A 15832-nucleotide genomic window follows, 5' to 3' on the forward strand; every position below is an offset into this window, starting at 1 on the left:
ATTGAGGCATTATACAAAGTTTGATATTAAATATCAAAGTTTACAGTTTTGCTGTGTCAAATTATTTGGTGACTTACAGGCGTCTCTAGAGTGCAAAGGGTATCTGTTTTGACCGACTATAGCATAGTTATACAGGATGTCCAGTTTATTCGAAAACACCCAAATTTCTCGAAAATGTGGTTTCTACGGAAAAATGTCTTTAGACGAAAGTTGTGACACATTAAACGAAACGCAATATGCTATATAGTATTCATTTGGCTCTGTAGTGACCATGAGAAGCCTTATGAGGGTCACGTTTAAGTTTTTATAAATAATACATACATTTCTCAATAACGATTCTTGTAAACGACATTAAAAGGTTTTAAAATACTGTGTACTTGTACTTGTGGATAAACCATTATCGAAATATGAGCTCCCAAATTTGGGAAAGTTTCAATCTGCTTTTTCTTTTATCGTTCGCGTAAGAAATTGCTCGAATAAAATGATAAATATCTCCTTTACTGATTACGGACGGAATGAAGTGTGCACAATAAATTGATGTTTGTTACACGCAAGTGAGAGTAAAATATATGATATTCATTAACCACTTTGGTTGGAATATAATCGATAATTATGTGAATCATGCACGACGTAATTTTGAAGTTTGATCAAGTAATTAAACGTAAACATTCGACATTGCATAGAATAAAAAAAGAGACTTCTTAATTCAAGATTTTATATATTAAATCGTTAACTGTGGAATTTAGTTCGAGAAATCTCTGATTGTGCATTCAATAAAATCAAACAATGAAGTGTATATTCTTCAGATGCAAGGCAATTCATCTACAATATATTCTAACGAAAAACTAGAACAAAACGAAGAAAAATGACATGTTTTCCTGCAAAAATAAATAATTCACTGTTGGAAGAATTAGTATCATTTTGAGTTTTAAGATAACGTATATAGTCGTCAAACACAGTTAACTGATTAAGATGAGTGGAAGATTCTCTAAAACTTCTAGCTTGACATCTCAATCACGTTAAAAGATGTTGTTTCAAGATATTACAGTCATTTTATTTTTGAACATCCATCGGTTTATTCTGTTTATTCTATTCAGAGGACTTCGCGTTTCAGAGACACTCTGTACACAATGACTCTCTCGATCCCCGAAATATATGGACATCGCTTACCAAACAATCTTCCGTAAAATACATTGTCCAGTTTATAGCGAACTCTCTAAAGAAACGTCTAACATTTCATTTCGAGCATTGCCCTTTTTTCCCGCGAGCCAAGCGAAAATTCTCTTTATTCCGAATCCCGATCGTTTTTGTTCTGAATTTCATCCCGTTCGGTCACTCGGCTGGCAAAACAAATGGCCCGCGCGGCCGCAACTTTCGAGCAAGTCAAATTGCTAAATCGGTTTTACAACGGGCTACGGTGGAACGCGCGACTGGCCCCGTGTGTCTGTGAAAGGAAAAATGGCCGGGTTGCTTGTAAATTAAACGACCGGGAAATAAAGGGAAACAAAAAATTTAATCACCGTCCGGTCCGTTTTCTGTGTGCGTGTGCTGGCCGGAATGGCTGGTTACGAACGTGTACGCGATACCGGCGTGGCGGAGCGCGAACGAAAGATCGTGGCCGGTGGAAAATTCGACGTAATTATTGCAACCTTAACCATGAGCCATGCCGTCAGCGAGGATCGTGTTTCCCACTACAGTGAATCTTGGCGAAGGGGAAAGGCTCGATGTGACTGGATAGAGTCGTAGTAGCCTGGCTGTTCTGGGGAATGAATTAGGCGCACGGATTCAATGAAATTGTTTCGCTCTCGAGGCTCCGGTTAAACTGAGCTTAAATAAAAAGAACATGCTATTTATAGTATTATTTTGTTCTCTATTTATTTGAATAATGCCATGCTGGAAATGACAATACAAATTTCTTATACTTTATTTGTGGTACGTTAAATATTAAAATTAGTTCAACTTCAAATATAAAATAAAATATTAATAAATTTATTGGTAGAAATAGTATTCTTAATGAAATCATTAATATTGTAATTAAATATTTATAACATTCAAAATTTCACGTTAAAAGATTATAAAAATTAGATCTTATTATAATAATGATAAATAAAACAAATATAAAACAAATTGAATTCAACCTGTAAATTACTTTAATTCTTTCCCCTGAAAATAAACGCAAGTTTACACCCAACGATATTAAAAATAAATCAAATGCAAAGGGGCAAGGTGGTCACATTAACCTGTTAGAACTGTGGAATTTAGTTTAAAAAATTTCTTTTTGTGCGTGCAATGAAATCAAACAATAAAGTGTATACTCGTCGAAGGTGGGACAAATGCATCTATAATATATTCTAACGATAGACTAAAACAAAACGAAGAAGAATTATATGTTCACCTGAAAAAGGAAATAATTAATCGTTGAAAAAGTGAGTAGCATTTTGTGTTTTAGGATGACGTGTATCGACTCGTCGAACGCAATTAACTGGTTAACGGTAAAGTCATTAATGACTACCAACATTTGGATACATTACTTATTGTTTAATAATACTTATTACATAATGACTCATTGTGTGATAATGTACTAGTTATATGAGTAATAATACAATATTAACGGAATAGATATATCTTAATTGGAATGAATTTAAAGAGTTTATTTGTCTGAAAAACTGAAGCACATTCTGGATATGTTGAGATCATTTAGGTTCGTCTTCATATCAAATTTAATGTTACAATTGTTTGTTTTGGAGGAGAAACAGGAGCAATTTATTAGAATGTTTGAAGAATTTAAAGAATTTATTTTGTTTTATTTTTCTATAATATCTGAGTCGTAACTTCGATTGTTTAAAACTTTTGTGTAAAATGTAGCTAAACTAATGAGGTGACTTGGGACGGAAGATGAAAATGAAAGGAAAACAATTCTATTGAATGTAATAGGAATTATGGAAATAAGTCATTTTTTGAGCGCTTACAAAGTAAGCTTAATGTGGCTTTCTAACAGATAAGAAAATATTTTCAGTGACATTTTAAGGTTAAACGTAGGAAAAAGATACATTTCTCTGTTTATATATGAAAATGTTGCAGTACCTTTTTTCACTCAATGTACGCTCAAATAGTTTATACCTATAGCCATAATTAGACCAGGTAAATACATACTTACGTATATATGTCCTTTTGACATTCGTGTAACAACGAAAGTAAAAAATAAAATTATTTCAATATAATAATAGATTTTTCAGGAACCATATTACTAATTTTACTCATATATGTATTTCAATACATGATTCTTTAACTTGCATAATTTCCAAGAATTATTTCTTTTTCTGAATGATATAAAACTTGGGGTTTTCAAAGGTATTTAATTATACTCTTTATTAATAGAAATAATACATTATCTATGGTAAGTTTATTTGCCTATAAATAAATCTAATAGATACAACTAAAAACGCCGGTAAATTCTAGATGTCATAGTTACGGTCTGAAAGATCAAGAGAGTGCTACACTATCACTTTTTCTTCTTGAATAAGTAGTTCAAGAAATATCTTATGAGATTTTTCATATTTCCTCAACACATTGTACACGAGTCATTGCTCATTTCAAGTTATATCAATTATTGCAATTAAAAGTACGTTCCATCATACGTAAAAGGAATCGAACTCTTACTTTTAACATAAATGCTAATGAAATAAATATAAATATTTATTTACTACTACTCGACGGCACATGTAAAACGTACTGACACGTTTCTCGTATATGAATGAATGCATTAATAACAATGTTTCACGTTATTGTTGTTCTGAAAAGGATAAATGAAATTAATATCGCCAGAGGTGATGATGAAAGTGACTTTAAAGCCAATAGTTAGCGAATTTGCGGATATATTATAATATTTAATGTAACGAAACCGGTTTGCAATTATTAATACCTATTTATGTAGATTAAAATGGCTCACCGTGTATATTAATAAGCAATACTTATACAGTGATTAGCGTATGTTTAGAACGTTTGGAAGTGCACGATATTATGATTCTAACCTCATCGAGTGAAATGAAAATGAAGAATTCATGATTTTCCGACGAAGTTAGAGAGCTTTGTTCCTTATTTGAAGATAAAAATATTCTTGTCGAGTGTTCTTTTTATTACGAGCCCCCTCGATTGTTTCGAATGCGGTACGATGAATAATTTGCTGGGCAATGCGCATTTCGCGATTTTTTACAGTATCGGTATTTACATTTCACTATGTAATCGGATGGAATAATGAAGGGAAACAATGAGGGAATTTGCATAACTCTCATGTTGTCTTCGAGGGGCTCATTACGGATGCGAGTACCATATTGCTTTATTAAGCAAAAGACAGGTAATAAGGAGCCATTATTAGTAATTATTGTGCAGTTACAATTAAAAACGCGATTCAACGTTGATACATCGTTGCTGGCCATTCTTGGAGGCATGAGGGGGTCATTAGGTCTTGTTCGTCATATTAATTCCCAATTATGCGGGAAACAAAAGATTTAAAAAACTGTTCGTAACGAGCAGATGATCGTGTGTCGACCGAATATTCGATCTGTTCGTTATTAAATCATATCAGCGTGAAAAATCACGTGATTTTTATTTCAGCAATGAATTTGGATTTGTTTCTGGAAACAACACAAATAAAAATTTCAATGGAACGAAGTCTTTAGTGGACAAAGTGAGCATTTCAAAATGAAAACTGATATTAAATGCGAAGGCCAGTTATTTTACTTCATTTTTCGTTATACACGGAAGTATCTGCCCAAGTTTCACTACAAAAATACGAAATACTGACCTCATTGATCATCACTCTAAACATCGTGTATACCAACAATAAAATTATAAATACGCCGTTTTACACGACAAAAATAGAAACATAACATAGGCCTTAACGAAATTAAATTCGAAGTTTGTTAAATTGTGCCTCCGTCAATACCAAACAACGACATAATCCGTTCGTTTTTAGTTTCGTCGAAATTTCACAAACGAAACGCAGGCTCGAACAGAACATACGGAACGATTAGACGTTTCTCGAGAAAAATAGGATAGAAAATAATAGTGTAGGGCAAACGGAAGCAGCCGAGGGCCGAGCCAGTTCCAGCCGGCACTCGACAAATTCTAGAGCGGTGCACCGAGCTACATTCGGATCGCCACTGCTACCAAGATGGATCCTTTCCGGAATCCACGGGATCTTCTGGGCAGCTCGGTCGGCTTCGTGTATCGTTCGGTCCATGGCCGAACGCAGCCGACCGGATTTTAATTTTAACGTCGTCAGGAGCGGCCGAGGTTCGGAGAACTGGTGGTGGGCCTTCTCTTCCTCGCCCATTGGCTCTCTTTCTCATTCTTTCTCACTCTTTCTCTCTTTCTCTTTACTCCTCACGTTTCGCTCATCTTCCTCGTTCGTCGTCGAGCTGCTGCTTCTTTCGCTCCTGCTCTGGAGCATGGTTCTTTTCTTCTCGTAGCTCGGTCTCATTCCCTCCCGCGGCACGCAGCCGTTTCGCTCCCTCGAAACCCCGTGGTCTTCTCGGTACCGGCAAGGAGGAGGGAAGTCGCCCCTCTTTCAGCTTGCGAGTTCCTCCGGTATCGATCCGTGTGCCTTCGCTACTCGTCAAATGCGTAACCGTTTCATGTCAATTTTCTCTAGACGCCGAGACTACCGCCATTTTTCCAACGAAACTCGTTGGCCGAATTTTGCGTTTACGGCGAATGCTTCGTTTATCAGCTGCATTCCATTTGATCCTGTCGAATTGAGAAGACGCTGGTAATTGGATGAAATATTATTTATAGACGGTCCACGCACGCGCTATAAGTCGCAGTTCTTTTCTTGGAGCAATTAAAAGCAATGCCGCAGGAGGAGAATGAATGGTTCGGAGAGCATTGTATTTCTAGAATCATGTATTTTTTGCGAGCGCAACGATTCCTATGCGTTTGACAGTTGTATTGTTCTTTCTAATGGATACGTGTTATTTTAGGTACGTTAAACCCTTTTGTTCACTTGAGCAAAAGTGCATGGGTAGCAAAGTGATCGTAGGATGATTGGTTCACTAAGTATACATATTAACACTTCTTTGAGTGCCATAATTTTATACTAGTACTTTGTTTTCCAGAAATGGGCCATATTCATTGAAGTAGGGATCATTCTTTTATTTTCCTTATATGCACGTTGCAAAGAATAATGAAACCTCATTTTTTTAAATATAATCAATATATAATATTCTATAAACTTAAAGAATCACTGCGTTGTAATCGAAAAATTTCTGATCTTTGAACTTCTGTAATATTATATTAAAAGAAAGTGTTAAATAAATGAGTTCATTAAACACTTTATATATTGCTTTTCAAATACTGACGAACATGACTGAAGGACTTCACCTGGATCAAAGGAATAATATTGAGGAGGAATAATAATACGAAATAACATCCGTTATTAATCTGTTCATCTGAAATATCAGTATTATTAAACTAGTTATTTCAACGACAATAAGTCAGTTTTTCACACTTTGTATTATATGTTTTAAGATAGAAATGACATAGTTCAACGCTTTGGTACTCTCTTAAATTGAGTCCTTTTCATTCTTTTCTCTAAGATGATTTAGAAATTGAAGTCTATAACCGTTCATAAAAAATTCATTGAAAAAGAGTAAATAATACTACGCGTTGCAACGATAGTCACAGATTATTTACGTCATTCAATTATAAAAACAATTGAACGACATCGTTGAATATTGAAAATTTCTTTGATACAGATACTTATTTAAAATATCACGTAAACTAATTATTTTTCGATTACTTTGTCCTAACTTTTTAATAAAATGTATGACAAGATGGTAGGACACGTAGAAAAATTCATTTTCGTTTAAAAGATAACACAGTTTTTAAATGCTCACACTTAATTTTATTTACGAAGAATAAACAGTGCTACACGGTAGCACTCTTTAAATTGTTCTTTATATAAGTAACAAATCTTTTTCCTGTAACAGTTTTCTTTTAATTGCTCCAAGAAATAAACTGTAAGTTACAATAGTTGCGTAAAGTATCCTGTCTACGCGACCGCTCGTATCTATACGCATAGTTCACACATTTGTATGTAAATTAGTGAAATATAGCAAGTTTTATCTTCATTTTATTTGATTTCGCTTATTTACGATTATTACCGTGTAAAATGAAACATCATGTTTATTTACATTTACCTATTTGGTGCAACAATAATATAACAGAAGATAATAATTTTCTGAAAACAAACGTGAATGTTTAAAATTATTATACTATTGTATGTATAGAGTGAAGTTTCGTAATGTTAATGGTTGACTGAGTAACTTCGATGTTTATTAAGGACAAAAACCATCAGCATTCTCAAATAAATATTTACAGTTTGTTAGAAAAATTTGTGTTGTAAACTAACATTTCAGTCTAATCGGTTGAACGCATGAATAAATACATCGTAAAATGATATACGTATACGTGGTAAATTGCATTTGCGTTACACGTCGAATAAAAATTGTCAAATGACAGGGTGTCCTGTCTTTTCATGACATCTAAAAAGTACATATAAATATTCATGTTTTAAAATGATAAAATTAGCAACACCAATCTGATATTAAACAAAGTCGATATTTCCGAAAGAATATGTATGTAGTGTTGCAAACATCTTGTTAATCGGTTTAAAGGTCAACTAGCGCGCCAGTTGGGTCATGCGATGTTCGAATAGTGCATTGAACTACACGAGATGAACCTAGTGTTGTCATTTATGTTTAATGATTACCTGGTATGCTAAATTAGCAACAACATGTCGTGTCCCCTCTTTCCAATCTCCATTTCTAGCTGCACCACACTGTTGAAACGCTCGACAATTGCAACGGACTTTCTACTACCTACCCTCGTATCTAATATATTAATGTACGCTGCACGAGGGTCGAGCAAATATAAACCGGAATCTTATTAGTACACTCGTAATGTTTAGCGAACGCCAGAATGACTGTTCCAACTGTCACAAGAAAGCATTAGCAGTAATTGTCTCTCGTCAACGCGGGTACCATTCTTCTTTTGTTTTGAATTATTATGATTGCGCGGTAGAGTGTATACATTCCTTGTCGAAAGTTTGGAACCATTCTGTGTAACAATGGAAAAGAAATACGCTTATCCAACTAACATATTTAACTCCTTCGCTATCAGCATCACATATATGCATCGCCCTTGAGCCCAGCGTCATAAAGATGTGACGTGTATTCTTTATCAGTTGATGATAACTGGTTGCACCAAATCGTGCCACAAATAGATTAATTGAGTGATAAAATAATAAAATAGATGTTGTATGTTCTTGGTCTGCGGATAATTATAGTTCTTAGTTCTTCAGCAGTGGTAGAATTGGTCAGTTCAAAATTTATGATAATTGGTGTCATATAAGATCAATAAAACATCTGGTCTGTAGTGGTCGGTTTTCATCTGAGGCGTTGATAACGAATGGGTTAAAGTAATTAAATACAACATTTTTCATCGAGTTTTAAGTTTTCGTTTATGTCAATGCATTCAATAGACAATTTTTGTGAACTTCCATGCAATGAGCATTTTATGTCCATTACGGACATAAAATGAAATAATGTTAAATACTGAAAGCCATGACACGATCGCTGCATTTTGGTTTGATAAATAAAAGAACTTTATTTATCAGTACAAAGTTTCAACAATTGTCAGTGTATGATGTATTGGACATTATCATACTCTTATTATGGAAACTAATAAATGTTTAGTTTACTTTAGCATTTGTTCAAATAAAAGAAGTGCTCAAAATTGAAAATAAATTAAAAATATAAAGAATTTAAATTCGTTCTCGCTTGAGATTATAATACTCTCTGAAAATTCTTACAGAGATTCTTCAAATTTTTAAATCGAACTTTATAATGTTCTTAGAATATTTTTATAAAAATATCTGAAAAGAAAATAATTCTTTGATATTTCCGAATCGTTAACCCTCCTTAATACATAGAATATTCTATCACACGAATACAGTAACAAACATGTTCCAACGCAGCAACTGATCAAGTCACTGTCTCAACAAATAGTTTTGCTTTTGAACAACGCAATTTCATTTCTGAGGACTGGTGTAACGATGTGTCATCGCGTGATTATCGCCGCTGTTATTTCAGTAAAGCGTGCTGCGCTCGAAAGATTAATTAATCCGAATGCGTAAATTCGTCTTCGGAATTCATGAGCATCGCTTCCCGAGAACACGCGTTACAAGACTTCACGAAACATTGCGTCGGACGCTGAACGAAGAAGAAACCAGCTCGTAACGCCGGGCCCGTTTCTTTCATTGGTCCAAAGTGGGCCCACGAGAGAAAGTATTTCTGCATTCTTACGTGCTCTGCCCATAATGTCTTCTTCGTAACGGGATTTAAAGAGCAACGCGTGTACCACCGGGAAACGCTCGGAACCTTGAATCCTCGCCCACCGAAAGGAAGTTACTTGATTGCGAGTATCCTTGAACCAGCATGCAGAAAAAAATTCTTTTCGATCGTGCCGTTATCGAGGGCAGCGGGGAATCTGCATTTTCGAAGGCAGGGAACATGGTCGACTCGCGGACGGATAGGATCGATCGAAGGATCATCGATTGAAGGATTTTCTATCGGGTTTTTGTTTCTTTGTCATTTTCTTTACGTACCGTTGTTGAAAACTATATTTTATTAATTAATTTGCTACTAAAAGTATTCACGCAAATTCACATTTTTATGAATCTATTCATAAAAATACAGGCGGAAGAGAAATTTGTTGGTTCATTAAATCATTTTAGCAAATACAATATTTTTTTAAATTTTACGGAAAATTTTTTTTTGCTGTAGTATAATTGAAAATTTTGTTATTGTTACAAATGTATTAAGTCTGTAGCATTACATATTTGTAATTGGATTTCAAATTGCGTGTGTATTAGTTCAGAAGATTTCAAAAGTGTTTCGTGACTTACAATTTTTCTTTTTTACCAAATTTTTACGATGTCACACTTGAAATATTTGTCATTAACGTGTATACTTATGTAAAATTTTATTAATCACAGTAACTTTCCTACTTTATTTATCACATACAAGATATTTTGAATCTGCATTTACATAATAAATGAGCGGAAATGTAAAAAATGTGCAGTGTTCTTTTTCTTTTTAAATCGAATGAAAATAACATTTAACGGTCAAACGCTCAAGAGGTATTAATACTACTAACAATGTTACAAGAACAATCATGTAACGATAATTGTTTCTGTTTGTTACAGGTAAGGAACGCATATAATTATCAATTCTTCCCTTCCTCGAAACAGCCGAAAGTTAAAGTAAGTGAACTTTATGTAGAATTTTGGGTAAGAATGAAAGAGAGAGATAAAGATCTAACGTGGCTATAATATAACATATATAATATAATATATATATAGAGGTTTCCCTTCGCAAGTGCCCTGCAGCAGGGCCGCATGCTATCTCATCCTCCACATTTATAACACCTGCTTCATGAATATTAAGCGTATCAATAATTTACAAAATTATTTTACTACAGCAGAATACACTTACATTCTTTAATATTCTTCATATTTTGTAACGACGATTAACAAATTATTTAAATTTAAATAATAGTGGAATACTTATTTGTATATCTAATATAATAGGCGTTCCACACTTTCCCGTGCAAACTTTGCTCCTGTGCTTTATACCTAAAAACAAGATTAAAATGCTATAACAAACAATTCGTAAATGCCTTATTAAAAATGAGCAATGAGAAATCGAGAATATCTCGGACCATCAAAGTATTTTCTGATTTCACTTGCGATATTTTAACTTAAAATTATTCCAAATAAAAATTAATTGTAAATCAGATTTCGTTTCTATTTTGTTTCATTTTACACGAGGTATTATAGGTATTGGTTCTCTAGATCAATTCATTTCGAATCTATAATTTTTTATTTTGTTGAATTAAAGGAAGAGAGGTTATTTTCGGGTTTTATATTTATGTTAGAAGTTTTCAATAAAATAGTTACGAACATTTTTTGCATATGACAGTTGAGTCTCGTTTTTTACATACAGAACACTGTAGGAAAGTTGAAAATTTGTAATACACGCTATATATTATGAGATTCTAACATAGCTAATAAAAATAATTCGCAGTTGAAACATTTCTGGACAAATCGGAGTGATCAAATGTGTATTTTAACATTCATGAGAATATGTAGTAATAGGGAAAACATTATCAAACGTAAGAAAATTAATTTATATAGATTATTTGAAAATACGAATATCTCTTACAGTTTTACACATTACATTACTATCGCACATTGATTTCGACGTTCGTAATTGGATAACATTTATGTATTAATTACTTTAATTATGTATAAAGTATATATTTATATACAATGAAATAATGGTTTTGATCTAAAATACCCTCTTATTTTTAGAAATATAGAAAAATATCATAACGAATTTTTGGTGAGTGGAGGGTTTTCGACGATTTCAAGATGACCTCTATTTTTTAACACCAGAACTACCAAGTAGTTTATTAGTTTATTATTAGATTAGTTTTTATTTTTCAAAGTATTTGTAAAAATGTACTTATTAAGATTACAATTGACTTATACTTTAGCTAGCTTGTTACTATGTCAATGTATTTAAGAATTTCTTAGAAAAGCAACTGCATCATTCCAGTAGTTAGAAAAGAAGAAACTAGGAATGTGTTATTTTGACCTATTTAGTATTTCTGGTGTTATAATAGCGTAATTTATTTAAGAATATTGTTTGTCGTTGAAGAAAGATTGCGATTCTCACGTTATACGAGGTGCTTAAAGTGGAAACCATTTTCGACGATGGAAGACTGCAGTTGTGAAACTGCTAGAATTGGTTCTTATTATTTCCGCATCACGGATGACAAAATAATCGAATCATATTTTATCAAACTTTGTTGGGAACCATCTTGGCGTTTCAGTGGAAAATGTACAATTGAATACTCGCCGAGTAATATAGTACCAGTATGATCGATGCCTTCCACGTTACGCGTGTACAGTAAAATCTACGCTAATAGAATCTTCACGAATTAATGAGTACTTATGTACCTCATGGCGGGTCACTTTCGTGGTCAAGTCGTTTACTCGACGCCATCAATTGATTTCTCTTTACACCGAAGAATATTATGTACTAGTGAAAGCCGACGAGAATATGAAGTAAAGAATCATTACAATGTGTGCTGCAATTAAACCGGAAGTGATAAAAACTGAATGAACTTCAGCACTTTGATGAACTCTTCGATGCACTCTTGCATCGATGCAAATAGTATGCTGTTTTTTTTACTTAACTTGAAATGGTTGTATAAGTCGTGTAGGTAATTAGTTCCACAAAATTACTTGAATATCTGATATTTTATTAACAGTATGCAAATATAACCGTTTTAAAAGGTAGGTGTATCTTTAAAGTATTCAAAAGTTCTTTATTATCTATATAAATAAAAAGAAGTATCCTGACTGACTGATTCATCAACACCACGTTGGAATCACTAAAGGTAGAAACATGAAATTTAGACAGTAGCTTGTTCTTATGACGCACAGACTTATTAAGACGGTTTTTTTCGAAATTCATCCTTTAAAGGGGTGAAGCGGAGTGTCAAAGTTTGTATGGAAAAAAATATTTAAATACTGCATAAAACAAATTTCAACAAATGCTTTACCGTTTTTAAGATTGTGCGAGGAGACTAAAATACAGGATGCCAAACATTTACACTACTTCTACTTGTAAAATACATATTTCAAATACGTATTAACTAATAATATTAATAACCAAGCAAACGAAGCCGCGGGTACGAGTTAATCGAACATATAAGAATCTGATGAATTAAAAATAAAAATTTGTTTCTATCCCCTGAAACTACTTTTGTCGGGCACTGATTACTTTCCTTTAACTAAATCAATTTTGCATGCGCGATATGAATATTTACGATTGATTTACAGTGAAAATCACATTCTATCTATCTCCATTATCATCTTATTTGCTGTTTCTATCCATCGTCTTATGTTTTCATTATCGCGACATTAATTTCAGCTCTGTTCTTATGTTAGTAAGTGATTTCGAACATTAATATTAACCATGAGTAAGTCCTATGATCTTTTTCGGTCCATATTGAGATTAATCTTTGCTGTGATTTTTTTAAAGAAACGGGTGAAGGTTAATTGTACCGCCGCGACCGCAGCGGTGACGCTGTGCAATTTAAAAAAAAAAAAAACAAAAATGTGAAGTTCCCTTATCTTCTTTTTGTGAGCCAGAAGAACTTCGTTTCTCTGCTACTCTAAAACAATTGGTGTAGTATTGCAGCCGGACCGCGTCGCTCGTGTGCATAGGCCCTTAACTTGAATATATTAGCGTTCCATTTCATATATGTCTTTATCCGTCACTTTCAAAGAAATCAATTAAACAGTTGATTGCTTATGGAGGTGTACTCGCTAATAGAATCATTTTCTATATATATTACATGCAGAGAGCGCAACGAAGATAGACTGAGTACTTTAACCCTTTGAGTGCTGTGGGCACATATATGCGTCCAGCGAAAGTAATCACTATGCACTGCGAGCGCGTTTTTCGATCTGTTTAATCTCACACGTGTCGTGGTGACAATTATAATTGTTTGTGATTAACCCTTTGCACGCCACAGGCGTATTTCAGTCGCCAATCGATTTGACACAGCAAAATTGAAAAATTTGATATTTAATATTAAGCTTTGCATCAATATGTGAAATATTGAAATAAAATAACTTCGTTCCCCAATTTGAATGCACTTTCTGGTCAAGTCAATTTCAGAAAATGTCTGTATCTCGTTAGAAAATGTTGAGTATTTCCAGTGAAAAACGTCTGAAGTGCAAGGGGTTAATATACGCGTTCCTTAGCGTCATTCAATTTGGCGAAACTGAGAAATTACAATTTCAGTTTAATAATAACTTCATTAATTGTATGAATTGACATAATTCACCGATCTTATGAAACGAGCAAATAGATATTTCGTTCACACAGAACGTTTCGACGAGGAGTATCCAACATACAACAGGTGAACATAAGAAAGAAAGCTCACGCATAAACATGTTCTCTTATTTTCAACTGACAATATATTCAATATCGCAACAATTTTCTCGCAAACACTCGGACATAATACAATCATATATTCCTATGAAACCTGCGAGTCATGAATCAGTCGAATATATAAATACTACCAATTACCGCGTCACAAGTAAAACGGTCAGTGTACAAGGCATGTTCAGCGTTCAGCGGTCCTAGCTATTTCTCCGAGAATAGGCATGCACGTCCATAGCACAAAACAAGCTGCGAGTCGTATATAAGCTCCCGCGTCGGGCATATAATTACCAGAACCTTTTTCGTCTTTTAAAATTCCTGAGTTCACCCCTAGCGCAGTTTCCGCGTGGAACGGGACACACGCTGCCCGCGCATCCGTTAGACGCAAGAACCCCCGTGTGACCGCGGTGCCTCGGTGACACGCAATGCGTTAACAGTGCTTTTTCTCGGCGGTGCCTGAGCTTGGACTGCTCGTTAGGTGCTAGTCCCCGGCAGGTTGATAGCCGGAGTCGTTATGGTCGGCGACCTCGCGGTAAGTCGATGGTGACGTCGGCCGGCGTCGTCGAACACCCGCGGCTGGTTAACGGTTACGTCGTCACCCGTGTGGTCGAATATACTTTCGACAATTCGACGGTCACGTCGTCGCTACGTCGTTAAACGCGCGAACGTCTCTTGGCCGGCTGTTGGATCGCAAACACCGCGGTGTTTAGGAGCAACCGCACGGTGGACGCCACCACCTACACAAATATTGGCACAGACGAGTGCGTGCTCGTGTCGCCGGCACTTCGGCTGCGATTTTCGCAGCGATGGAGCTAGAAACTGCTCCTCGCGTGTAACACTTCCTTCAGATCCCTTCGTTTGTTCGTCGCACTCGTCCTGCTCCTGCGGAGACCTCCGGTGTATCCAGTCTGTGTGTGATGATTGCTTACTACAGTAATGGTCGCTTAAATTCCACAGAAACCTGATCGGCTTAATTCAACTGCACCATCCTTACTCTTCCTCTACTATTCAATGTCTCGAGCTCAGTGCAACGTGATCCTAGTAGACAGGGACAGAAAATAATATAATCAGCAGAGTCGAGGTAAACGAAGTCCGTCGAGGATTTCAAAACGAAGCGGAACTTCGAAACGACGCCGCATGTGTCAAATGTAAATGTGTCATGAAGAAAATTTCAATTGCAATCATTTTAACCTTACCTTCTCCTAAAGCGTGTACTCCCCAGACGCAGGCCGAATGCGCTTAGGGTATATTTTAATGAAAAACCAAAGCGAAACAAAGGAAAATTACAACCTAGGTAATTGGTTAATCCTACTCGAAAACAACCGCGCACTTCTCTCGGTATATAGTCTCATTTGATAGGCGGTTCGTGGTGTAATGAGTAAATACAGTATTCTTGCGATTAGTACCTGGTCCGATGTGTGGGATTAGTGCTCGGTAGTCACCCCCACCACTAAGGGGCAAATCCTCTCGGCAAGCCAAGAAGTTCGATGGTCGAGCAGTTGTAATATGATACACTGGTGTACGGTGGTGGCATATATCGGTGAGACAGTATTAATGCAATTATAAAATGTTTTTATAAGGCTGTTTTTACGAATGAAATTTTTACTAACACATTTGGGAGATTCTTCTGATTAAAACAAGACCAAACGTGACATACTTTAAGTCCGAAGTTACTAGAAGAAAATGGATTGTTGTAATTTATTAAATAAGTAAATACGTTCGAAAATATATCGCGTTTGATCTCTTTT

The 15832-nt window shown here is 35.0% G+C and overlaps 1 protein-coding gene across 6 annotated transcripts in view; it reads left to right on the forward strand.

The window, feature by feature from the left end:
• The window catches only part of LOC116424817 (uncharacterized), a 327658-nt gene that overhangs the window by 130074 nt on the left and 181752 nt on the right, over window positions 1-15832 (forward strand). Inside the window, exon 3 of one of the 6 annotated variants that reach the window (XM_031971728.2) lies at window positions 10268-10324. The exons of the other annotated variants lie outside the window; for them this stretch is intronic. The gene's annotated coding sequence lies outside the window, so the exon portion shown is untranslated. The remainder of the gene's footprint in view (window positions 1-10267; window positions 10325-15832) is intronic. 6 annotated transcript variants of the gene reach the window in all.

The sequence above is a fragment of the Nomia melanderi genome, chromosome 5 (genome assembly GCF_051020985.1).
Source record: "Nomia melanderi isolate GNS246 chromosome 5, iyNomMela1, whole genome shotgun sequence".
NCBI lineage: Eukaryota > Metazoa > Arthropoda > Insecta > Hymenoptera > Halictidae > Nomia > Nomia melanderi.